We start from the raw sequence: 26,125 nt of genomic DNA, 5'->3' as shown, positions 1-26,125 counted from the left end.
CCTTAGCTTTTGAGGCGGTGTTATGTCATTCTGGGTAATTTTCCTTCATGTTTCATGATTCACAAGTTTTTCAAGAGTGGCATATCTAAAATCCATCATTTTCTCTTCGTTCAAGATATCTTTTCAATCCATCAATCTCTTCTTTGGGTTTATCTTGGGTTGTATTTCACCTAAAGCTTTCCCTAAGGATTGTTGCTATTTATGGTGCTTATAAATGACCCAAGTTCTTCATTTATCCTCCCGGTGAAATAGCTTCTCGTCTCCTTGTTCATATCAATCCAATCTATTGTTTCCGTTAGTGGCGGAATTTCACCTCATAGTTTTGGGATGTCTTCCTTAAGTCCACAACAAGCTTACTCTTTTCATTGTTGGTTTTCCAACAACTCCGTTCGACCCTTCTCCTTAAGATTCCTTTGCAAGCTCATTGGAGGTAGAAGATGTTGTTTTCTTCCCCGTTCCTTTAATTCCATTCTTTCATTTCTCCCGGAGGCATTGTGATGTTGCTCTCTTCAACCCATCTTCTTGTTTTGTCAAGATCATGTTTCTTTCTTTTGCTTATCCATTTAACCGGAGTGTTGTGCCCTCTACTCAAGTTCTTTTCATCTTATCAAGTTTCATATCACTTTTCAAATGGAGTGCTGTCCGAATTTGTTCTTCCTTGTTCCTCTTTCCTAACAGAGTGTTTTCAACTTTGATCATCTCCGTTGTATTCTTTTCTTGAATTTTTTTAACCTCGCAAGGTTCTTTGGTTTCACTCATTTGTCGAAGAAGCAACTTAGTTTTACCTCTTCTCTTCCTCTTCCGTTTCCCTCCGGTGCAATTCTAGATCTCGGGACAAGACCCTCTCGTAGTGGTGGAGTGTTGTAACGCCCCGAGACCATTGCACCAGGTGTCTTCCAGTTATTCGTTGTTGTTGCCTCGTCATTTGTTTGTGTGTCATGCATTTCATACATGTCATCATGCGCATCGCATTTGCATACATGTTCATCTCATGCATCCGAGCATTTTCCCCGTTGTCCGTTTTGCAATCCGGCGCTCTTATGTCCTCCGGTGCCCTCCTTTTGCCTCTTTTCGTGTGTAGGTGTTGAACATTCTCGGACTGGATTGAGGTTTGCCAAGCGGCCTTGGTTTACTACCGGTAGACCACATGTCAAGTTTCGTGCCATTTGGAGTCCGTTTGATACTCCAACAGTTAACCGAGGAACCGTAAAGGCCTCGTGTGTGTTGCAGCCCAACACCCCTCCAAAGTGGCCCAAAACCCATCCAAACCTCCTCCACCCTCTCGGTCGTTCGATCACGATCGCGTGGCCAAAAACCGCTCCTCATTTGCACTCTCCTAGCTCCCTCTACCTATATATATGTGCCTTCCCCCGAAATTCCGCGGATGAACCCTAGCCTCCTTCCACCTCGTGCCGCCGGACATGTCCATCCGCGCCGGACATGTCCGCCGGACACGTCGCTCCGGCCAACAAGGAGCCGCCATGTCAGCTCCACCGCCGCCCGAGCCAACCACGTCGTGCCATGTGTCGGCGCGCCCGCGCCCTCGCTCTTCCGCCGCCGCCGCGGCCCTGCGGGCCCACGGCCGGCCCGCCCGGCCCGATAGCGCGCCCCCGCAGCCTGCCAATCCGGCCGCCACCTCCGCGCCACGGCGCGCCGCCCGCCCACCACCTTGCTGCACCGCCGCCTCTCAGGCTCGCCGGCCTCGCCGCCTCCTCGCGCCACCTCCACACTCTGGCGCCGCCCCTGCTCCTCCATCGCCGGCCGGTCCCGAGCAACTCCAACGAGCTCTCCGGCCAGATCCGACGAACCCCGGCATTCTCCGGCGAGGATCCGGCGAGATCCGCCACCACATTGGATTGCGTGCCAAGTCAACCCCATCTTAGATCTGGAGGTCCAAATATTCTCTAAGTCTTTTTCTGCAGTATTTTGAGCCCCTGTTCATCGCATCATAACTTTGCATCCATAGCTCCATTTCGTGCGTGCAATATATCAATTCGTCGTCTGGATGTGCACTTCATTTCATTCCATTGCACCATGTTCATTTGAGTTCATCTTGATGCCCTAAATGCTGTTGCAAGAGTGCTTCATAATGTTAGTGTCTGTTTCTTAACAGATCTTGAGCATTTGTCATTTTTGCCATGATTCATGTGTGCCTCCTATGAACTTGAGCCCTACATGTGTTTTGTTATATGCCATGCCATCTTTACAGAGGCGTATGCCATGTAGTTTTGTGATCAATGTGGTGACTAGCACAAGCATGCAAAGTAGCTCTCATGATGTTGCTGATTTCAGGGACTTAGAATTCTTCTAAGTCTTTTCCCTGATGTTATTTTTATGCCATGTATTCATGTTGTTATAGAGTGATCCATGCCTCTTTTGAGCATGCTCAGTAAGGATGATTTTGATATATGGTTATGCTCTATCCATCCATGTCTTTGTTTGCAATTATGGAGTGCCCTAGCATGACTCAATCTTGCTCTACTTTTGCTATAAAATGTTCCTGGCAGATTGTTTACATGTTAATCAATTTTGACGAGGTTGTTGTAGTTGATCCATGCATCCTATGAGAGTGTTCTTGCCATGGTTAGCTTATTTATCATGTCTTCTTGCTGGGTGTATGCTTAGTTTGTCATGCAATGCCTTGTGGTGAGTGCTTCGAGTGAGAAAACATGCCTTCGTAATTCTGTTTATGCCATGTCCAGTTTTCTGCTAAGTCTGAATCTATTAACGAAACTTGCTATGTTTACATGGGTGCCATCATATCTTCTGATCCTTTTTGGCTTATGGCCAGTAAGGGACTTTTTTTATATGCTTTGAGTAGATTCATTCCATGCCTTTGTTTGCTATGATCTGATCCCGTAGCATGTTGTTATCTTGCTCTAAATGTTGCTTCCTGATGTTAATTCCTGACATGTTATTTTCACTAAGTCTGTGATGCTGTTATCTTTTGCACTTTTCCCATGCTTGTTTGAACCTGCTCTTGTGTGATTTAGCCATAGCTCAATGTTCATCTTTTGTCAAGCATCTTGAGTAGATCTCTTCCATGTCCTTTGTTGCTATGTTGGAGTGCAGTAGCTTAGTTTCTTGTTGCATTCTAGATGGCATCGCGCTGTTAATTGCAGAATAGTGCCATTATTGTTTTGCTTGCCATTTGCAAACCGTGCATCCGATTCCGGTGATCTTTATATCGAGTTCGATCAAAATTAACTCATCTTTACAGCGGCACTCTTGGTTTGCCAAGTTGAGGCCTGATTCAATATTTTCCTTTCGGAGTATGCATATGCATTGCATATCACATCCCGCATATCATGCCATGTTTTGCATCATGTTGCTTGCGCATTGCACCGTGGTTGATCGTTGTTTCCTTTTCTTGTGTTCTTGCCTTGGGTAGAGCCGGGAGACGAGTTCGTGATCGAGGTACCCGTTGAGTACGTTTACGAGGATCAAGTTTTCGTCTACTCGGAGAACTTTGTAGGAAAGATGACAATACCCTCGAAATCACTTCTATCTTTGCTTGCTAGTTGATCGCTCTATTGCTATGACTATGCTGCGATACCTGCCACTTGCTATATCATGCCTCCCATATTGCTAAGCCAAGCCTCTAACCCACCTTGTCCTAGCAAACCGTTGTTTGGCTATGTTACCGCTTTGCTCAGCCCCTCTTATAGCGTTGCTAGTTGCAGGTGAAGATTGGAGTTTGTTCCCTGTTGGAACATGGATTTGTTGGGATATCACAATATCTCTTATTTAATTAATGCATCTATACACTTGGTAAAGGGTGGAAGGCTCGGTCTTATGCCTGGTGTTTTGTTCCACTCTTGCCGCCCTAGTTTCCATCATACCGGTGTTATGTTCCTTGATTTTGCGTTCCTTATGCGCTTGGGTTATAATGGGAACCCCTTAATAGTTCACCTTGAATAAAACTCCTCCAGCAAGGCCCAACCTTGGTTTTACCATTTGCACTAACAACCTATCACCTTCCCTTGGGTTCTGCAGACTCAAGGGTCATCTTTATTTTAACACCCCCCGGGGCCAGTGCTCCTCTGAGTGTTGGTCCAACCTGTCAGCCGCCGGTGGCCACCAGGGGCAACTCTGGGCTGGCCTACCGGAAGTTTGGACAATTTGGTGTGCCCTGAGAATGAGATATGTGCAGCTCCTATCGGGATTTGTCGGCACATTTGGGTGGCTTTGCTGGTCTTGTTTTACCATTGTCGAAATGTCTTGTAACCGGGATTCCGAGTCTGATCGGGTCTTCTGGGAGAAGGAATATCCTTCGTTCACCATGAGAGCTTGTGATGGGCTAAGTTGGCAGACCCCTGCAGGGATTTGAACTTTCAAAAGCCGTGCCCGCGGTTATGGGCAGATGGGAATTTGTTATTGTCCGATTGTAGAGAACTTGATACTTAACTTAATTAAAATGCATCAACCGCGTGTGTAGCCGTGATGGTCCCTTTCTGGCAGAGTCCGGGAAGTGAACATAGTGTTGGAGTTATGCTTGAACATAAGTAGTTTCAGGATCACTTCTTGATCACTTCTAGTTCACGACCGGGCTTTGCCTTCTCTTCTCGCTCTCATTTGCGTAAGTTAGCCACCATATATGCTAGTGCTTGCTGCAGCTCCACCTCATACTTTTTCCCTACCCATAAGCTTAAATAGTCTTGATCGTGAGGGTGTGAGATTGCTGAGTCTCTGTGACTCACAGATTACTTCCAAAACCAGTTGCAGGTGCCGATGATACCGTGTAGGTGACGCAACCGAGCTCAAGGAGGAGCTCGACGAAGATCGTGTTTCATTATGTTGTTTCGTTTCCAGTTGATCAGTAGTGGAGCCCAGTCTGGGTGATCGGGGATCTTTTGCTTTAGGGGTAGACTTCTTTTATTTTGGTTCCGTAGTCGGACCTTGTTTGTATTTTGGATGTTGTAATGTTATATTCGTGTATTGTGTGAAGTGGCGATTGTAAGCCAACTCTTTATCCCTTTCTTATTCAGTACATGGGATGTGTAAAGATTACCCCTCTTGCGACATGCCTACAATGCGGTTATGCCTCTAAGTCGTGCTCTGACACGTGGGAGATATAGCCGCATCATGGGTGTTACAACATGGGAGGATTCTTTTTCACTCATGATTTCAGATCCAATTATTTTATTCCAACAGCAAGTAAAATTTAAAATATGCTCCAAGCAAAACACATATCATGCGACGAATAAAAATATAGCTCTGAGTAAGGTATACCGATAATTTTTTAAGACGAGAGAGGGGATGCCTTCCGGGGCATCCCCAAGCTTAGGCGCTTGAGTCTTCCTTGAATATTACCTTGGGGTGCCTTGGGAATACCCAAACTTAGGGTCTTTCCACTCCTTATTCTCCTCATATCGATATCTCACCCAAAGCTTGAAAACTTCAATCACACAAAACTTAACGGAACTTCGTGAGATTGGTTACTATGATAAAGAATAAACCATTCACTTTGGTACTATCAAAGACAAGGTTCATAATTTTTCTCACACAATGCCTACTATACCATATCATTTCTACAATTTATATTGAGAAATATAAGCCATAGAAACTAGAAAACAAGCAAACTCTGCAATGAAAACAGAATCTGTCAGAAACAGAACAGTCTGTAATGATCTGAACACCAACTATACTTATGCTACTCCAAAAATTATGAAATAAATTGGTGGACGTGAGTGATTTGTCTATTAGTATTTTGAAAAAGAATCAACTCAATCGCACTCTTCTGTAAAAAAATGGCAGCTAAACTTGTGAGCGCAAAGTTTCTGTTTTTTTCAGCAAGATCACATTAACTTTCACCCAAGTCTTCCCAAAGGTCTGACTTGGCACTTTATTGAAACAAAAGCTATAATACATGATTACTACAGTAGCTTAATCACGAGAACACACAAAAACAGTAAGGGTAAATATTGGGTTGTCTCCCAACAAGCGCTTTTCTTTAATGCCTTTTAGCTAGGCATGATGATTTCAATGATCCTCACATAAAAGATAAGAATGGAAACATAAAGAGAGCATCACGAAGAATATGACTAACATATTTAAATCTAATCCACTACCTATGCCTAGGGATTTTGTGAGCACATAATTTATAGGAACAAGAATCAACTAGCATAGGAAGGAAAAACAAATATAACTTCAAAACTTTAAGCATATAGAGAGGAAACTTGATATTATTGCAACTCCTACAAACATGTATTCCTCCCTCATAATAATTTTCAGTAGCATCATGAATTAGTTCACCAATATAACCATCACATAAAGCATTCTTTTCATGATCTACGAGCATAGAAACTTTACTAGTCTTCACATAAGCAAAACTCTCCTCATTCAGAATAGTGGGAGCAAACCTCTTCTAAATCCACTTTAGATGATAGTATTATTCATACTCCAAAATATACAAGTTAAGTTCATGGAGCATTCTACAATTAATATAGACTAACCAATATCCAAGCTCAAAATATATATAAGTGAAGCACATGAAGCATTCTATAAAACCATACTCAAAAGATTTAAGTGAAGCAGAAAGAGCAATTCTATAAGATCATACTTAAAAGATATAAGTGAAGCACATGAAGTGTTCTATAAATAAATAAAGGGCTATCTCATACTAGCATGGTTCTTAAGGGAAAAACAAAAACACAAAGGACACAAATTATGTGAACAAAACAAAAACCGAGGTATACCGATAATTGTTGAAGAAGAAAGATGGGATGCCAACCGGGGCATCCCCAAGATTAGATGCTTGAGTGTCCTTATAATATTTACTTGGGGTGCCTTGGGCATCCCGAAGCTTTACCTCTTTCCTCTCTTTATTCTTCTCACATCGGTAACTCCTCGTTCTTCGAACACTTCATCCGCACAAAACTTTAACAAACACTTTGTGAGATCCGTTAGTGTAATAAAGAAAATCACTACCTTTAGGTAATGTTGAAAAATTATTCCAATTTCATATTAAAACTATATATACTGTATTCCAACTTCACCATTGTTCATACCCCCCAATACTACCCATAGATTCATCAAAATAAGCGAACAACTCATAGAAAACAGAATCTGTCAAAAACAGGACAGTCTGTAGTAATCTGGAAGTTTAGTAAACTTCTGTAACTCCAAAAAGTTCTAAAAAATATGAAAATTTAAAAAATTTGTACAGAAGTAATGTGCAAAAAGTTTCAGACCAATTTGACTTTCCAGTAAAAAATGTAAAATCACACGCTACAGCCAAAGTTTCTGTTTTTGTACTGCACAAAGTAAACAAGCAATCTAATCATCCTAAAACCAAGGCTCGGCACATTATTTTTATAATACAATGGATATGTACAAGGGGATAATTATTTTCAGAGAAGCTTCCATGAAATTTTTTTACATTGTTTCCATGAGCATGAACACAAGTGTTCAAGGTCGACCCTCACTTCTCCAATGCATAATATTCCAATAACTTCTCTTATTGAAAAACTTTTTAGGTATGCGAGGCAAGTAAATGTTTTTTGTATTTTCATTATTTTAAAAAAATGTATGTTTCACCCACAACTAAACAGAAAAAAACAAAAAACAAAATCTACTTAGTGAAGAAAGCAAACAAGCGCACACGACAATATCAACCCCACGCTATTGCTCCCCGGCAACCGCGCCAGAAAAGAGATTGATAATCCCCAAGTGCAGGGAATCATCATAGCAATTCCAAAAGGTGGAAGTGATAAGTATGGAGTGTCGAACGTACAAGGAGCTAAAGGTAAGATCAATATTCTCTCAAGCCCTATCTGTCATTGATATGACTCTACGTACACCGAATGTTTGCTTCCAACTAGAAATGAGAAATAAAACTACGTTGTGGGTATGAAGAGGGTAACTTTGCATGATATGAGAGAGCTAAAATATAAAATTAGGTGCTGTTATCATAAAGTTATACTATATTACTAAATATTGTAAATAGCGAGTGTGGAATAATGATGGGTCGGTGTGCGGAATTGTCCTAGGCAATTGTTAACAAGACTGATAGTCGTCATTGCAATTTCATGTGAGGGAGAGGCATAAGCTAACATACTTTCTCTTCTTGGATCATATGCACTTATGATTGCAACTCTAGCAAGCATCCACAACTACTAAAGATCATTAAGGTAAAACCCAACCATAGCATTAAAGCATCAAGTCCCCTTTATCCCATACGCAACAACCCCCTTACTCGGGTTTATGCTTCTGTCACTCAAGCAACCCACTATAAGCGAATCATGAACGTATTGCAACACCCTACAGCGGGAATCCCTCACGCTTGCGCGACACAGAGGGCACAATAGTACAACACCAAAATAAAACATACAACTCATACCAATCTAGATCAACAATCAACCCAAAGACAAAGGATATCTACTCAAAACATCATAGGATGGAAACACTTCATTGGATCATAATATGTGGCATAAAGCACCATGTTCAAGTAGGGATTACAGCAGGGTGCGGGAGAGTGGACCGCGTAAAAGAGATGAGGATGGTGATGATGATGTTGATGTTGATGAAGACGATCACCGCGGCGATGATTCCCCTCCCGATGGCACTCAGGCGCCACCGAGAGAGAGGAGAAGAGGTTCTCCCCCTTGTGCTTCCTCCTCCATGGCCTCCCCTGGATGGGAAGAGATTCCCCCTATGGTCCTTGGCCTTCATGGTGATGATGGCCCCTCCAGGATCCTCCTCCATGCCCTTCGATGATGATGGCCCCCTCCGGCAGGGTGCCAAAGAGGGCCTAGGTTGATTTCTTGGGGCTACAGAGGCTTGCGGCAGCGGAAATTCCGATCTAGGTCATTTTCTGGAGGTTGGGCATTTATAGGAGAGGTTGGCGTCGAGAACAAGTCAGGGGGGCCCACGGGAAGTCCATGAGGCACATGGGCGCGCCTAGGGGTGTGGGCGCACCCCCCACCCTCGTGGGTCCCACGGGGATCCCCTTCGGTAGATTTTTGTTCCAATATTTTTTATATTTTCCAAAAAATTCTCCGTTGATTTTCAGCGCATTACGAGAACTTTTATTTCTGCACAAAAACAACACCATGGTAGTTCTGCTGAAAACAGCGTCAGTCCGGGTTAGTTCTAATCAAATCATACCAAAATCATATAAAACTATTGTAAACATGGCATGAATACTTCATAAATTATAGATACGTTGGAGACGTATCAATTTTTAACCCTAGGAGCCTTGGGCCCTTGGGGGGGCGCACCATCCCACCAGGGGCTGGTTTCCACCCTTATTCAGCCCACTTGGCCCACCGGGGCAGGTGGCACCACCCGGTGGACCCCCGGACACCTTTCAGTGGTTCCGGTACAATACCGATAACCCCAAAATTATTCCTGCGACTGAAACTGGACTTCCCATATATAATTCTTCACCTCCGGACCATTCTGGAACTCGTCCTAACGTCTGGGATCTCATCCGGGACTCGTAACAACCTTCAGTAACCACATACTATTTCTTATAACAACTCTAGCGTCACTGAACCTTAAGTGTGTAGACCCTACGAGTTCGGGAACCATGTAGACATGACCGAGACATCTCTCCGACCAATAACCAACAGCGGGATCTAGATACCCATGTTGGCTCCCACATGTTCCACGATGATCTCATCGGATGAACCACGATGTCGAGCATTCAATCAATCCCGTATGCAATTCCCTTTGTCTATCTGTATGTGACAACCCACAAGTATAGGGGATCACAACAGTTTTCGAGGGTACCCAAATTTATTGATTCGACACAAGGGGAGCCAAAGAATATTCTCAAGTATTAGCAGCTGAGTTGTCAATTCAACCACACCTGGAAAACTTAATATCTGCAGCAAAGTATTTAGTAGCAAAGTAGTATGATAGTAGCGGTAACGGTAGCAAAAGTAATATTTTTGGTTTTATAGTGATTGTAACAGTAGCAACAGAAAAGTAAATAAGCGAAGATTAATATGTGAAAAGTTCATAGGCAATGGATCAGTGATGGATAATTACGTCGGATGCGATTCCTCATGCAATAGTTATAACATAGGGTGACACAGAACTAGCTCGAGTTCATCAATGTAATGTAGGCATGATTCCGAATATAGTCATACGTGCTTATGGAAAAGAACTTGCATGACATCTTTTGTCCTACCCTCCCATGGCAGCGGGGTCCTATTGGAAACTAAGGGATATTAAGGCCTCCTTTTAATAGAGTACCGGACCAAAGCATTAGCACTTAGTGAATACATGAACTCCTTAAACTACGGTCATCACCGGTAAGTATCTCGATTATTGTCACTTCAGGGTTAACGGATCATAACACATAATAGGTGACTATAGACTTGCAAGATATGATCAAGAACTCACATATATTCATGAAAACATAATAGGTTCAGATCTGAAATCATGGCACCCGGGCCCTAGTGACAAGCATTAAGCATAGCAAAGTCATAGCAACATCAATCTCAGAACATAGTGGATACTAGGGATCAAACCCTATCAAAACTAACTCGATTACATGATAGATCTCATCCAACCCATCACCGTCCAGCAAGCCTATGATGGAATTACTCACGCACGGCGGTGAGCATCATGAAATTGGTAATGGAGGAAGGTTGATGATGATGATGGCGACGGATTCCCCCCTCCGGAGCCCCGAACGGACTCTAGATCAGCCCTCCCGAGAGAGATTAGGGCTTGGCGGCGGCTCCGTATCGTAACACGCGATGAATCCTTCTCCTTGATTTTTTTCTCCCCAAACATGAATATATGGAGTTGGAGTTGAGGTCGGTGGAGCGTCAGGGGGCCCACGAGGCAGGGGCGCACCCAGGGGGGTAGGCGCGCCCCCTGATACATCTCCAACGTATCTATAATTTTTGATTGTTCCATGCTATTATATTATCTGTTTTTGATGTTTAATGGGCTTTATTATACACTTTTATATTATTTTGGGACTAACCTACTAACCCAAGGCCCAGTGCAAATTGCCGTTTTTTCCCTATTTCAGTGTTTCGCATAAAAAGAATATCAAACGGAATCCAAACGGAATGAAACCTTCGGGAGAGTTATTTTTGGAACAAACGTGATCCAGGGGACTTGGAGTAGACGTCAAGAAAGAAACGAGGTGGCCACGAGGTAGGGAGGCGCACCCCCTGGGCACGCCCCCACCCTTGTGGGCCCCTCACAGCTCCACCGATATACTTCTTCCTCCTATATATATCGATATACCCTGAAAACATCCAGGAGCACCATGAAACCCTATTTCCACCGCCGCAACCTTCTGTACCCAAGAGATCCCATCTCGGGGCCTGAGGGAGTCCTGGATTAGGGGGTCTTCGGACAGCCGGACTATGTCCTTTGACCGGACTGTTGGACTATGAAGATACAAGATTGAAGACTTCGTCCCATGTCCGGATAGGACTCTACTTGGCATGGAAGGCAAGCTAGGCAGTACGGATATGGATATCTCCTCCTTTGTAACCGACCTTGTGTAACCCTAGCCCCCTCGAGTGCCTATATAAACTGGAGGGTTTTAGTCCGTAGGACAATAGACAATCATACCATAGGCTAGCTTCTAGGGTTTAGCCTCTCTGATTTCGTGGTAGATCTACTCTTGTAATACCCATATCATCAAGAATAAATCAAGCAGGACGTAGGGTTTTACCTCCATCAAGAGGGCCCGAACCTGGGTAAAACATCGTGTCCCCTGCCTCCTGCTACCATCCGCCTTAGACGCATAGTTCGGGACCCCCTACCCGAGATCCGCCGGTTTTGACACCGACATTGGTGCTTTCATTGAGAGTTCCTCTGTGCCGTCATCATCAGGCTTGATGGCTCCTTCGATCATCGTTAGCGATGCGGTCCAGGGTGAGACTTTTCTCCCCGGACAGATCTTCGTATTCGGCGGCTTTGCACTGCGGGCCAATTCGCTTGGCCATCTGGAGCAGATTGAAAGCTGCGCCGCTGGCCATCAGGTCAGGTTTGGAAGTTTAAACTACACGCCGACATCCGCGGAGACTTAATCTTCGACGGATTCGAGCCCTTGCCAAGTGCGCCGCACTGTGACGACGGGCATTATTTAGCTCTGCCGCCGCACAATGTTCAGGAGATCGCACCTGCAATTGCTCCGACCTTCAATTCGGAGCCAACTGCACCATCCAGGGACGGGTGGTTGAACCCCGCCATGAAGGTCGCAGCCTCGACGGCGATCGAGCCGAACACAAACCTTATCCTTCACAAGGCCCGTGACTCCACATTGCCGGACTCTCCTCCGGACTCTGAACCATCCGTGCCCCTGCCAATCGAATCCGATTGGGCGCCGATCATGGAGTTCACCACCGTGGATATCTTTCAGCACTCGCCCTTCGGCGACATACTGAACTCACTAAGGTCTCTCTCCTTATCAAGAGAGTCCTGGCCGGATTATGACCAGCAGGATTGGGATGCGGACGATGAAGAAATGCGACGCCCACCCACCACCCACTTCATAGCCACTGTCGATGATTTGACCGACATGCTCGACTTCGACTCCGAAGACATCGACGGTATGGACGACGATGTAGGAGACGAACAGGAACCAACGCCTATAGGGCACTAGACAGCCACCTCATCTCACGATGTATATATGGTGGACACGCCCAAAGGAAACGACGACGAGGAACGGGAGGACGCAGCAAAGGATCGTTCCCTCGAAAAGTAGTCAAAGCGGCGGCGCAATCGCCGCTCCAAACCCCGCCTCGATAGAAACAGTGGTCATACAGACCCAGCCACAGAGCAGGGCGAGCCAGCGGACGACGAACATGGCATCAAGAAACCGTCCGAACAAGGCAATTTGGATAATCAAACCGAACAACCCGTCCCCAGCGAAGATAACAGTCCGGATGACCTCACGCCGGACAAGTTCCTAGAGCAGAAGAACCTCCATAAAAGGCTCGTCTCCACTGCGCGTAGCCTGAAAAAGCAGAAGCGGAAGCTGAAGACTTCGGAAGATGCACTCAGAATCAGATGGAGCAAAGTACTCAACACCGCAGACAAATATGGCGGCAGTCACCACACCAAGAGCTATCCGAAGCGAAAGTTGCTACCTGAATTTGATGAGGAGGCCTTAGATCCTCCAAAATTAAATAATAAAACGGCCATCCGGTCGGATAGACGACCTCATAGCCAACATAAAGCGGCAAACGACGCCGCACACAAACCTGTACGCGATCCACGTAAGGGCTTGCATCAAAAGGATGGCGCAACCAGATCCATCTATGGACCACGCAAGCGCGCTCCAACATACAATGCAACACAACAAACATCCGAACACCACGGTACACCCAAATACAGGGGTGCCGCACACCCTCTATGTTTCACCGACGAGGTGCTGGATCATGAATTTCTAGAGGGATTCAAACCCGTAAACATAGAGGCATACGGCGGAACAACAGACCTTGGGGTCTGGATTGAGAAATACATCCTCCATATCCATATGGCTCGAGGAGATGATCTCCACGCCATCAAGTACTTACCCCTCAAGCTCAAAGGGCCAGCTCTGCACTGGCTTAAAATCCTCCTCGAAAGCTCCATTGGAAGCTGGGAAGAGCTCGAAGATGCTTTTCGAGCAAATGTTCAAGGGACTTATGTCCGACCTCCAGATGCGGACGATTTCAGTCATATAACTCAACAGCCCGAAGAGTCAGCCCGAAAGCTTTGGAACAGGTTTCTTACTAAAAAGAACCAAATAGTTGACTGTCCGGACACCGAAGCCTTGGCAGCTTTTAAGCACAGCGTCCGAGATGAATGGCTTGCCAGACACCTCGGCCAAGAAAAGCGGGGAACAATGGCAACATAACAAGCCTCATGACCCGCTTTTGCGCGGGCGAGGACAGCTGGCTAGCCCGATGCAGCACCAGCGACCCAAGTACATCCGAAGTTAGAGACGGAAACGGGAAATCAGGACGCAACAAAAATAATAAGTGCCGGAATAAAGAAGACAACCCGAAGAGCACGGTGGTAAACGCCAGATTCAGAAGCTCTCGGCCAGGTCAGCAAAAGCCGCCCTCTAAAGGCACCAGAGATGAACTGTCCAACCTAAACAAAATTCTGTACCAAATATGTCAGATCCATAACACCCCCGATAAACCTGCAAATCATACCCACAGAGAATGTTGGGTCTTCAAGCAGTCCGGCAAGCTCAATGCCGAACATAAGGGGCAGGATATACCAAGCAAAGACGAGGATGAGCCTCGCAAGCAAAGCACTGGGGTACAGAAGAAATTTCCACCAGAAGTCAAAACAGTAAACGTGTTACACGTGATAAAGGGAAGAAGCAAAGCGGCACTCCCAGATAAACATGCCCAAGGGCCTATCACCATGGAGTTCTGCCACTGGCCGTCTCAACCAATCACCTTCGACCATCAGGATTACTCAGCAAGTCTCCGGAGCATAGGATGGGCTGCCTTGGTATTAGATCCAATAATTGACGGTTACCACTTCACACGAGTCCTGATGGACGGCGGCAGCAACTTAAACCTGATATATCAGGACACAATCTACAAAATGGTGATAGACCCAACGAAAATTTGCCGCAGCAATACTACCTTTTGAGGAGTAATGCCAGGCCCAGGGGCTCATTGCACGGGCTCCCTGCTACTAGAGGTTGTATTTAGCTTCCCCGACAACTTCCATAGCGAAAATTTAAACTTCCACATTGCTCCGTTCCAAAGTGGCTATCAAGCACTACTCGGACGCGAAGCTTTCGCTCGCTTCAACGCAATACCGCATTACGTTTCCCTCACGCTTAAGATGTCCGGTCCACGTGGCATCATTACAGTAAGTGGAAATATTGAGCGATCCTTGCGCGCCGAAGAGAGTGCGACTGCCTTGGCAGCCGCACACTAAAACGGCCTCACCAACTAAAGCATTTGATAGGTCGTCAAGACCACGGACACGGTCAGACGAGTCCGGCGCAGCTATATGTAATCCATACAGGTTTGACGGTCACACCCCTGTTATAAAAACAAGGGGCTCCACGCGCGTAAACAAGTGGCAATTTGCGCTCATCTTGAATTGTACATGGTTTCTTTAATACAACCTACCTTTTTGCACGACAACTTTTCACCTAAGTTCCTCTCTTTTACAGATGACCACCATGCTACACCCGTCCAGGATACGGCACAATGGAGACACAGGCGTAGACGTGCAGCAGGGACCCGTTCCAAGGATTCTTTTTAGATTAAGACCCTGCGTAAACCTTTCTTACTGTCTCTTGTTGATACACATCCCTCAGATTCTCAGTACTATTGAGAAGGATGCTGACGTCTTGGCATGTGGCCATGTCAGAATAATGCACGTACCTGGACACCATGGGCTTCTTACAAAGGGCACTGTTTAGTCCCGGTTTATACCATAAAGACCGAATACCTCAGGGAGTGTTCGGCGTCGCGAGTTTGGCCTTATATGCATCAGCTCCGAATCATGTCTTTGGTCAAATGTTGGGTTTGCCCAGCTCTTGTGTTTTGCTGCCTTACGTTCCGCTCTATCGGCTAAGGCGGTGCCAGGAGAACTACTGCGATTGTGCCCCGGTTCATCCGGACGAGCACCTCAGTAGAGAAAGCCGAAAATTGACTATCATGATATAGCGTGAGACTGGTCAACCACTCGATGACCTATCAGAATGTTAGAATTCCTCCGCCTTAATGAAGGGCCGTTTCCCGGCCAGGCATGTACGCACCCCGAATTCGGGAGAGTGCGGAGCCACCAGGGGCTATATAGTAGCCCCACCGTCAAACTCCTATGGCTAAGTGAAAGTGTTAAAGCATTATAACCTGGTTGCCTCGTTCCCTGCGCTATCACCTCCTTAATAGGACCAAGATGTTGGATTAAGTGTGAACATGCGTCTTCTGCGAACACCTCCACATTATATGCGTGGGGGTTGAAGCCGACGACTGCAATCTTTCAGGTTATATACATATATACATAAACGGCCGCACAGGAGGCATCATATTACTTTTAGGCAAAAGTATAAATACAGCCTTAATAAATTTCATAAACATTGTTTTTACAATGGGAATACATGTCACTCAAACATAATATTCTTCGAGCACTGGGCCTCTATCAAACAAGCACCCTCGAGAACTTCTTCGAAATAGTGCTCGGCGGCCACTCGGCCTATGGCCGAACCCTGTGCCGCAACAGTAGTGGCATCCATCTCCGCCCAGTATGCTTTGACACGGGCAAGGGCCATCCGCGAGCCTTCTATGCACGCCGACCTCTTCATCGCATTAATACGCGACACCGCACCAAGGAACTGCTGCACCAAGCTGAAATAGCTGTTCGGCTTCGGCCTTTCCGGCCACTGATGATCTACGACGGACCGCATGGCGAGTTCAGACAATCTATTGAGTTCGGCCCATTCGGCAAGCTAATCAGTCAATGGGAGCGGATGCCTTGGAACGTTGAATTGCGACCAGAACAGCTTGTCCACTTCACGATCCGTCTGATCTCGGAAGTATTCGGCCGCATCGACAGCGCTCGCCGCCAAGTCTAGATATGCGTGTGCCGAACTCCACAGCCGATCCAGAGGGGCATACCGCGGACCTCCGAACTTCCTCCATGGCATAAAAGGCTTTCTAGCCACAATATCCCCGGCTTCACGCAGCTCTTCCTTCCTCGCTCTCATTGCAGAGCAGGTGTCTGTGGTCGCTATCGTGGCCTTTTCCAGGTCCATCGCCTTCGCCCGATTTTCTTCTTCAAGAAGCTGGCAGCGGTCGGCAGTGTCTTTCAACTTTACAGACATCTTGGCCATTTTTTCTTTGGTCTCGCTATGCGCGGCCTTCTCGGCTCTTAACTCTTCGGCCACCTTTAAAGCGGCCGCATTATTACTCCTTGCTTTCTCCTTGGCTCGGGAAGCTCCGCCCGAAGGGTCTCCACAGTGGCAGCTCCATCTGTAGTCACAACACATTAAAGATACTGGCATCACGCTGCTCTTACTATGTGACATTCACCAGAAAAATCACCTACCCTGTGCCTCGTCGAGCCGCTTGTTAACAAGCTCGATGTCGGCATCCGCCGCATCCAGTTGTCGCTTTAGTTCGGCAAACCCATAAGTCCGGCTAGCCACCGGAGCTTCAACCACCTGCACATGAAGGTAGTCTGGTTATTACCTGGGACTACGATCCTCTGTTTGCCACCGTTCTCGATGACAACCAGAGTCTCAGGGGCTACTATCTACACAGGGCACACCTAAAAATGTGCGGTACTATCACAAATGTATATCATTTCACGTACCTCAAAACCCGCCAGTAGACTCATAAAGGCTTCATGCAACCCACTTTCGGCGGACAAAATCCTTTCAATCACCATACCCATCAATGTACAGTGTTTTTCTGAGATAGTCGCTCGCTCTAGCAGATCCCTTAGTGCGTCCGACCGCATACCAGACAATGCCGGATTCTTTTGGCTGCTCTCTTCAAGAGCCGGACACTGGGGACTTCGGGCGACCATAGGATTATCTTCTGGCCTCACCTCATCCGGCGAGGCCCTCCGTGATGACACTTCAAGGTCACCCGCTTCTTGATCGGGGGAGTCCGGTGGAGGCGTTTCGCTCTCCATCATCTCTAGAAGAAGATCCCCCGAAGACGAGCTCTGCTGAGAAGGGCTAAGATCCGAACTACAAGATAAATGCTTCGGTTATTTTCCTCAGAGGTAAGGTAGTATATCTTCACTATTAATGTACTTTTTGATTACTTACAGCTTGTTAGAGGGCTGATCTCCGCGCGGACTTTGTGCGGCAAGAGCACCCTCCAAGGGAAGACCCTCTGGTGGAGATTTCTTCTCCCATTTGGATACCTTGGTTTCCGGATTTTCAGAGGTAGTCCTCTTCCTTCCCCGGGGTGAGAGAATGTCAAATTCCTCCCCTTGGTTATCCTCCTTCATGGAGGTGCTCATTCCCTTAGTTGGAATTGGTAGCGGTGGGGGCCCGCTTTCGCCCTCATTATTCCCCCTCTATCTTCCTTTGAGGGCTCCGGGCAAGGTGCTAGCTCGAGCATCTTTTCCAGTACCGGATTGTCCAAACCCTCACGAAGGGGGGCAGAACACTGAATCATCTTCGCCTTTGTTAACCAGTCCTGGTCAAAGAGCGATTTCTCAGAATGACGTCATGATAAATGAAAGATGGTGTGTTCGGCTAGAGGATTACTTACTTGGTCGGCGGTGCGGTTGCTGCTCAGGCTCACGTCCTCGGTAGTATCCGGACACTCTATTTGGGGTCCAAAGAATGATTTATACATATCCTCGTGCGTCAGGCCGAGGAAATTCTGAATAGTGCGCGGTCCTTCTTTGTTGAACTCCCACATGCGGAGGGGCCGGTGTTTGCAAGGCTGGACTCGACGAACCAGCATGACTTGCACCATCATAACCAGACTGAAATCTCCTTCGAAGAGATCTTGAATACGGCTCTGCAATATAGGCACGTCCTTGGCTGGACCCCAGCTCAGCCCTCTGCTAATCCATGACATCAGTTGTGGTGGAGGGCCCGAGCGAAAAGCAGGGGCAGCCACCCACTTGGCACTTCTGGGAGCTGTGATGTAAAACCACTCCCGTTGCCATAATCCGGACACCTCTGGAAAGGAACCCTTTCGCCATGGAGCTCCAGCAATCTTGCTTATTAATGCACCTCCGCACGCTACATGCTGCCCCTCGACCATCTTCGGCTTCACGTCAAAGGTCTTGAGCCACAGGCTGAAGTGAGGGGTAATGCGGAGGAAGGCCTCACATACGACAATAAATGCCGAGATGTGGTGAAAGGAGTCGGGGGCTAGATCATGGAAATCTAGCCCATAATAGAACATCAAACCCCTAACAAAGGGATCCAGAGTGAGGCCTAGACCTCGGAGGAAGTGGGAGATGAACACAACATTGTCATTGGGTTTGGGAGTAGGGACGGCCTGCCCTCGGGCAGGCAGCCGATGCGAAACCTCGGCGGTCAGGTATCTGGCCTCCCTCAACTTCTTGATATCCTCTTCCATAACGGAGGAGGGCATCCACCATCCTTGAAGGCTAGATCCGAACATGATTGAAGGTCCGAAGCACCTGACCTGGGCTTTGGGTGTTAGAACTTGAGGCGGGGAAGGATTCGATTGAGCACGGGAGGGAAAAAAGTAAAAGCCTTGTCCCTTTATAAAGAGGGTGAGTATCAAGCGTCCTCCTAGTGGTCGTTTGGGACTTGCCTAAAATCTAATAGTCCTAGGCACGGTTGGGTTACCCACGACCGTATTGATGAGAATCCCGTAATTAGGGGAACACGATCTCTGCTTTGAAAACACGTGTCAAGAAACCACCTCGCGTTATGTGTGGAGCTGGTTGAAGAAAAACGGTTCGAATAATCACCGAGCCACGGCCTGATGTCATGTCGCCAAAGCGTGTCAGCGGATTAAGATTTGTGGAAATATTATTCTCTCTACAGTGGTATGTGGAATTTATTTTGCAGGGTTGGACACTATCCTGGTGTTCAAACTCTTCTGTGATATGTTCGGAGGAGGAACCCGCCTTGCAATGCCGAAGACAACACTGCACGCCAGAATCATCATCATTGAAGCCTGGTTCAGGGGCTACTGAGGGAGTCCTGGATTAGGGGGTCTCCGGACAGCCGGACTATGTCCTTTGGCCGGACTGTTGGACTATGAAGATACAAGATTGAAGACTTCGTCCCGTGTCTGGATAGGACTCTACTTGGCGTGGAAGGCAAGCTAGGCAGTACAGATATGGATATATCCTCCTTTGTAACCGACCTTCTGTAACCCTAGCTCCCTCCGGTGCCTATATAAACCGGAGGGTTTTAGTCCGTAGGACAACAGACAATCATATCATAGGCTAGCTTCTAGGTTTTAGCCTCTCTGATCTCATGGTAGATCTACTCTTGTAATACCCATATCATCAAGAATAAATCAAGCAGGACGTAGGGTTTTACCTCCATCAAGAGGGCCCGAACCTGGGTAAAACATCGTGTCCCCTACCTCCTGTTACCATCCGCCTTAGACGCACAGTTCGGGACCCCCTACCCGAGATCCGCCGGTTTTGACACCGACATTGGTGCTTTCATTGAGAGTTGCTCTGTGTCGTCATCATCAGGCTTGATGGCTCCTTCAATCATCCTTAGCAATGCGGTCCAGGGTGAGACTTTTCTTCCCAGACAGATCTTCGTATTCGGCGGCTTTGCACTGCGGGCCAATTCGCTTGGCCATCTGGAGCAGATTGAAAGCTACGCCCCTGGCCATCAGGTCAGGTTTGGAAGTTTAAACTACACGGCCGACATCCGGGGAGACTTAATATTCGACGGATTCGAGCCCTTGCCAAGTGCGCCGCATTGTCACAATGGGCATGATTTAGCTCTGCCGCCGCACAATGTTCAGGAGATCGCACCTGCAATCGCTCCGACCTTCAATTCGGAGCCAACTGCGCCATCCAGGGACGGGTGGTTGAACCCCGCCATGAAGGCTGCAGCCTCGACGGCGATCGAGCCGAACACAAACCATATCCTCCGCGAGGCCCGTGACTCCGCATTGCCGGACTCTCCTCCGGACTCTAAACCATCCGCGCCCCTACCAATCGAATCCGATTGGGCGCCGATCATGGAGTTCACCGCCGCGGATATCTTTCAGCACTCGCGCTTCAGTGACATACTGAACTCACTAAGGTCTCTCCTTATCAAGAGAGTCCTGGCCGGATTATGACCGGCAGGATTGGGATGCGGACGATGAAGAAATTCGATGCCCACCCACCACCCACTTCATAGCCACTGTCGATGATTTGACCGACATGCTCGACTTCCACTCCGAAGACATCGATGGTATGGACGACGATGTAGGAGACGAACAGGAACCAATGCCTACAGGGCATTGGATAGCCACCTCATCTCACGATGTATATATGGTGGACACACCCAAAGGAAACAACGACGAGGAACGGGAGGACGCAGCGAAGGATTGTTCCCTCGAAAAGCAGTCAAAGCGGCGGCACAAGCTCCGCTCCAAACCCCGCCTCGACAGAAACATCGGCCATACAGACCCAGCCATAGAGCAGGGTGAGCCGGCAGAAGACGAACATGGCATCGAGAAACCGTCTGAACAAGGCAATTTGGATAATCAAACCGAACAACCCGTCCCCAGCGAAGATAACAGTCCGGATGACCTCACACCGGACAAGTTCCTGGAGTAGAAGAACCTCCATAAAAGGCTCGTCGCCACTGCGCGTAGCCTGAAAAAGCAGAAGCGGAAGCTGAAGACTGCGGAAGATGCACTCAGAATCAGATGGAGCAAAGTACTCAACACCGCAGACAAATATGGCGGCAGTCGCCACACCAAGAGCTATCCGAAGCGAAAGTTTCTACCTGAATTTGATGAGGAGGCCTTAGATCCTCCACAATTAAATAATAAAACGGCCATCCGATCGGATAGACGACCTCATAGCCAACATAAAGCGGCAAATGACGCCGCACATAAACCTGTACGTGATCCGCGTAAGGGCTCACATCAAAAGGACTTGCATGTAGTCTCCTACTGGATTGATACCTTGGTTCTCAAAAATGGAGGGAAATACTTACGCTACTTTGCTGCATCACCATTTCCTCTTCAAGGGAAAACCAACACAGTGCTTAGGAGGTAGCAAGAAGGATTTCTGGCGCCGTTGCCAGGGAGATCTACACACAAGTCAAGACATACCAAGTACCCATCACAAACTCTTATCCCTTGCATTACATTATTTGCCATTTGCCTCTTGTTTTCCTCTCCCCCACTTCACCCTTGCCGTTTTATTCGCCCTCTTTTCCGTTCATCTCTTTTTCGCTTGCTTCTTGTGTTGCCGGGTGTCGTCATGGCTAATCCTTCTATCATTGTTAGTACTCCCGATCAGGAAGTTCTTAATTTTAAACAAAGGGATGGAGAAAATCTAAAAGATGCTTGGCATAGAATTTGCAATGCTCAGAATAGATCTACTAGGAAGCAATCCACTTTCGTTCTTCTTCGAAGTTAGGTAGGCATCACTCCTTGGAATAGATATATCCTTGACAACATTACCAGAGGGAATTTCTTGGGTAGCCATACTTTTGATTCTTATAATGCTATGATATATTTGTTTGGCCCACCACCTGTTTTGGTTAATGGAACTATTTTAACTTTGGAACATGTGCTACAAAGGCTTGAAATTATTGAAAATAAAGTTGCCTCTATGGAGTTGATTGAAAATTTGGATAAAAAGATCCACAACCAAATTACCCAATATGGATCTAAGGTAGGAGTTACTCTGAATTTTTTTAAAGAAAAAGAACCTATAGTTAACGAAAGAATAGATCAAGATTCCACAAGAATTGGTAAACTTGAGGATATTATTACTAATTTAGGGTCTACCTTTTCATCTGTTAAAAATACTCCAAACCCTCCTACTACCAAGATTGCCAAATTAATATATGTTCCTAAAAATAAGGGTGAATCTTCTAGTAAGGAAGATGCGGATCTCAAATCAATAAGTCTTCACCCTAACTTCTTCACTATCATTAACGAACCTTTTGCTATAAATGAATTTCTTGATTTCTTGGCTAGGAGTTTGATCATTAATAAAAAGGAAGCTCCCAAGGGCTATAAATGTTCTATTGAAGAATTGCATACCAAAGATGACAATACCTAGATCTATTCTTGCTTTTATGCCTAGCTAGGGGTGTTAAACGATAGCGCTTGTTGGGAGGCAACCCAATTTTATTTTTGTTTCTTGCTTTTTGGTTATGGTTAGTAATAAATAATTCATATAGACTCTGTTTATATGTTGATTTATGCTTTTAATTAGTGTTTGTGCCACGTAGAACCTTTGGGAAGACTTGGGGGAAGTTTTAGTGATCTTAATGTAAAAAACAGAAACTTTAGGGCTCACGAGATTTGCTGCCATTTTTTACTGAAGAGTGAGATTAGGTTGATTATTTTTGCAGATGATTAATAGACAAATTACTCACGTCCACCAAGTATTCAAAACCTACATATTACTACAGAATGTTCTGTTTTTGACAGATTCTGTTTTTCATGTGTTGTTTGCTTATTTTGATGAATCTATGGCTAATATATGAGTGTATGAACCATAGAGAAGTTGGAATACAATAGGCTTAATACCAATATAAATAATGAATGAGTTCATTGCAGTACCTTAAGTGGTGGTTTGTTTTCTTATACTAATGGAGCTCATGAGATTTTCTGTTAAGTTTTGTGTTGTGAAGTTTTCAAGTTTTGGGTAAAGATTTGATGGATTATGGAATAAGGAGTGGCAAGAGCATAATCTTGGGTATGCCCAAGGAACACCAAGGTAAATTCAAGGACAACAAAAAGCCTAAGCTTGGGGATGGCCCGGAAGGCATCCCCTCTTTCGTCTTCTTCCATCGGTAACTTTACTTGAGGCTATATTTGGTTCACCACATGATATGTGTTTTGCTTGGAGTTTCTTGTATGATTTGAGTCTTTGATTTTTAGTTTACCACAGTCATCCTTGTTGTACACACCTTTTGGGAGAGACGAGCAGGAATCGGAATTTATTAGAATGCTCCATGTGCTTCACTTATATCTTCCGAGCTAGATAATTTTGCTCTAGTGCTTCACTTATATTTTTTAGAGAAAAGTGGTGGTTTTATTTTATAGAAATTATTGATCTGTCATGATTCACTTATATTATTTTGAGAGTCCTTTAGAACAGCATGGTAATTTGCTTTGGTTATAAAATTAGTCCTAATATGATAGGCATGCAGGATGGGTATAATAAAAACTATCATAAAACATGCATTGAATAATATGAGAAGTTTGATACTTGGTGGTTGTTTTGAGATATGAAGATGGTGATATTAGAGTCATGCTAGTTGAGTAGTTGTGAATTTGAGAAATACTTGTGTTAAAGTTTGTGATTCCGTAGCATGCACATATGGTGAACCGTTATGTGATGAAGTCGGAGCATGATTTATTTATTGATTGTCTTCCTTATGAATGGCGGTCGGGGACGAGCGATGGTCTTTTCCTACCAATCTATCCCCCTAGGAGCATGCGCGTAGTACTTTGTGTCAATAACTAATAGATTTTTGCAATAAGTATGTGAGTTCTTTATGACTAATGTTGAGTCCATGGATTATACACACTCTCACCCTTCCACCATTGCTAGCCTCTCTAGTATCGCACAAATTTCGCCGATACCATAAATCCACCATATACTTTCCTCAAAACAGACACCATACCTACCTATTATGGCATTTCCACAGCCATTCCGAGATATATTGCCATGCAACTTACCACCATTCCGTTTATTATGACACACTTCATTATTGTCATATTGCTTTGCATGATCATGTAGTTGACATCGTATTTGTGCCAAAGCCATGTTCGTAATTATTTCATACATGTCACTCTTGATTCATTGCACATCCCAGTACACCGCCGGAGGCATTCATATAGAGTCATATTTTGTTTTAGTATCGAGTCGTAAGTAAATAAAAGTGTGATGATCATCATTATTAGAGCATTGTCCCAAGTGAGGAAAGGATGATGGAGACTATGATTCCCCCACAAGTCGGAATGAGACTCCGAACGAAAAAAAAGAAGAAGAAAAAAGAGGCCATAAAAAAAGAGAAGGCCCAAATAAAAAAGAGAAAAAATAAATGGGAGAAAAAGAGAGAAGGGACAATGCTACTAACCTTTTACCACACTTGTGCTTCAAAGTAGCACCATGATCTTCATGATATAGAGTCTCCTATTTTGTCACCTTCATATACTAGTGGGAATTTTACATTATAGAACTTGGCTTGTATATCCCAATGATGGGCTTCCTCAAATTTCCCTAGGTCTTTGTGAGAAAGCAACTTGGATGCACACCCACTTAGTTTCTTTTTGAGCTTTCATATACTTATAGCTCTAGTGCATCCGTTGCATGGCAATCCCTACTCACTCACATTGAGATCTATTGACGGGCATGTCCATAGCCCGTTGATACGCCTAGTTGATGTGATACTATCTTCTCCCTTTTGTCTTCTCCACAACCACCATTCTATTCCACATATAGTGCTATGTCCATGGCTCACGCTCATATATTGCGTGAAGATTGAAAAAGTTTGAGAACATCACTAGTATGAAACAATTGCTTGGCTTGTCATCGGCATTGTGCATGATTTAAATACTTTGTGTGGTGAAGATAGATCATAGCCAGACTATATGATTTTGTAGGGATAACTTTCTTTCGCCATGTTATTTTGAGAAGACATGATTGCTTTGTTAGTATGCTTGAAGTATTATTATTTTTATGTCAATATTAAACTTTTGTCCTGAATCTTTCGGATCTGACCATTCATGCCACAATAAAGAAAATTACATTGAGAATTATGCTAGGTAGCATTCCACATCAAAAGTTCTGTTTTTATCATTTACCTACTCGAGGACGAGCAGGAATTAAGCTTGGGGATGCTTGATACGCCTCCAACGTATCTATAATTTTTGATTGTTCCATGCTATTATATTATCTTTTTGGATGTTTAATGGGTTTATTATACGCTTTTATATTATTTTTGGGAGTGACCTACTAACCCAAGGCCCAATGCAAATTGCTGTTTTTTTGCCTATTTCAGTGTTTCGCAGAAAAGGAATATCAAACGGAATCCAAACGGAATATGTCGGCATTTTGGGAACGGGGGTCCCTAGACTTGCCTGCCTGCGGCCCACGATGTGGCTGGGCCAGTGGGTCTGTACGGCCCATCTTCATCGACAAGGCATTCAAGACCCTCGCGAGGGGCCAAGCCTCGCGAGGCAGACGATGCAAGACCTCCTCAGGAGCAGCCTTGCCAGGCAGGCTCACGAGGGGCGGAGAGATCAAGGCAGGGCAAACCTCGCGAGGTCCTCATGACATGATACATGACGATCGAGACCATGCGGGCGCCAGCGTGCATAGTGTCCTTGCTTCCTCTTTGGTGCCAAGGGGGCAAGCGCAGGCGCGGAGTACGGAGGCATCAAGCAAAGGTTTCCATATTGGTGCAACGAGACCAAGACCAGAAGGACGGCAAGACGGAGGTCACCATGGAGCCTAGGATGGTGTCACCACCAGAGCCTTTGGCAGGTGAAGACCGCTTTTGTCAGGATAAGCTGTACTA

Source organism: Triticum dicoccoides, chromosome 2A (genome assembly GCF_002162155.2).
Source record: "Triticum dicoccoides isolate Atlit2015 ecotype Zavitan chromosome 2A, WEW_v2.0, whole genome shotgun sequence".
Lineage (NCBI taxonomy): Eukaryota > Viridiplantae > Streptophyta > Magnoliopsida > Poales > Poaceae > Triticum > Triticum dicoccoides.
Note: the sequence above shows the minus strand (reverse complement) of the source record.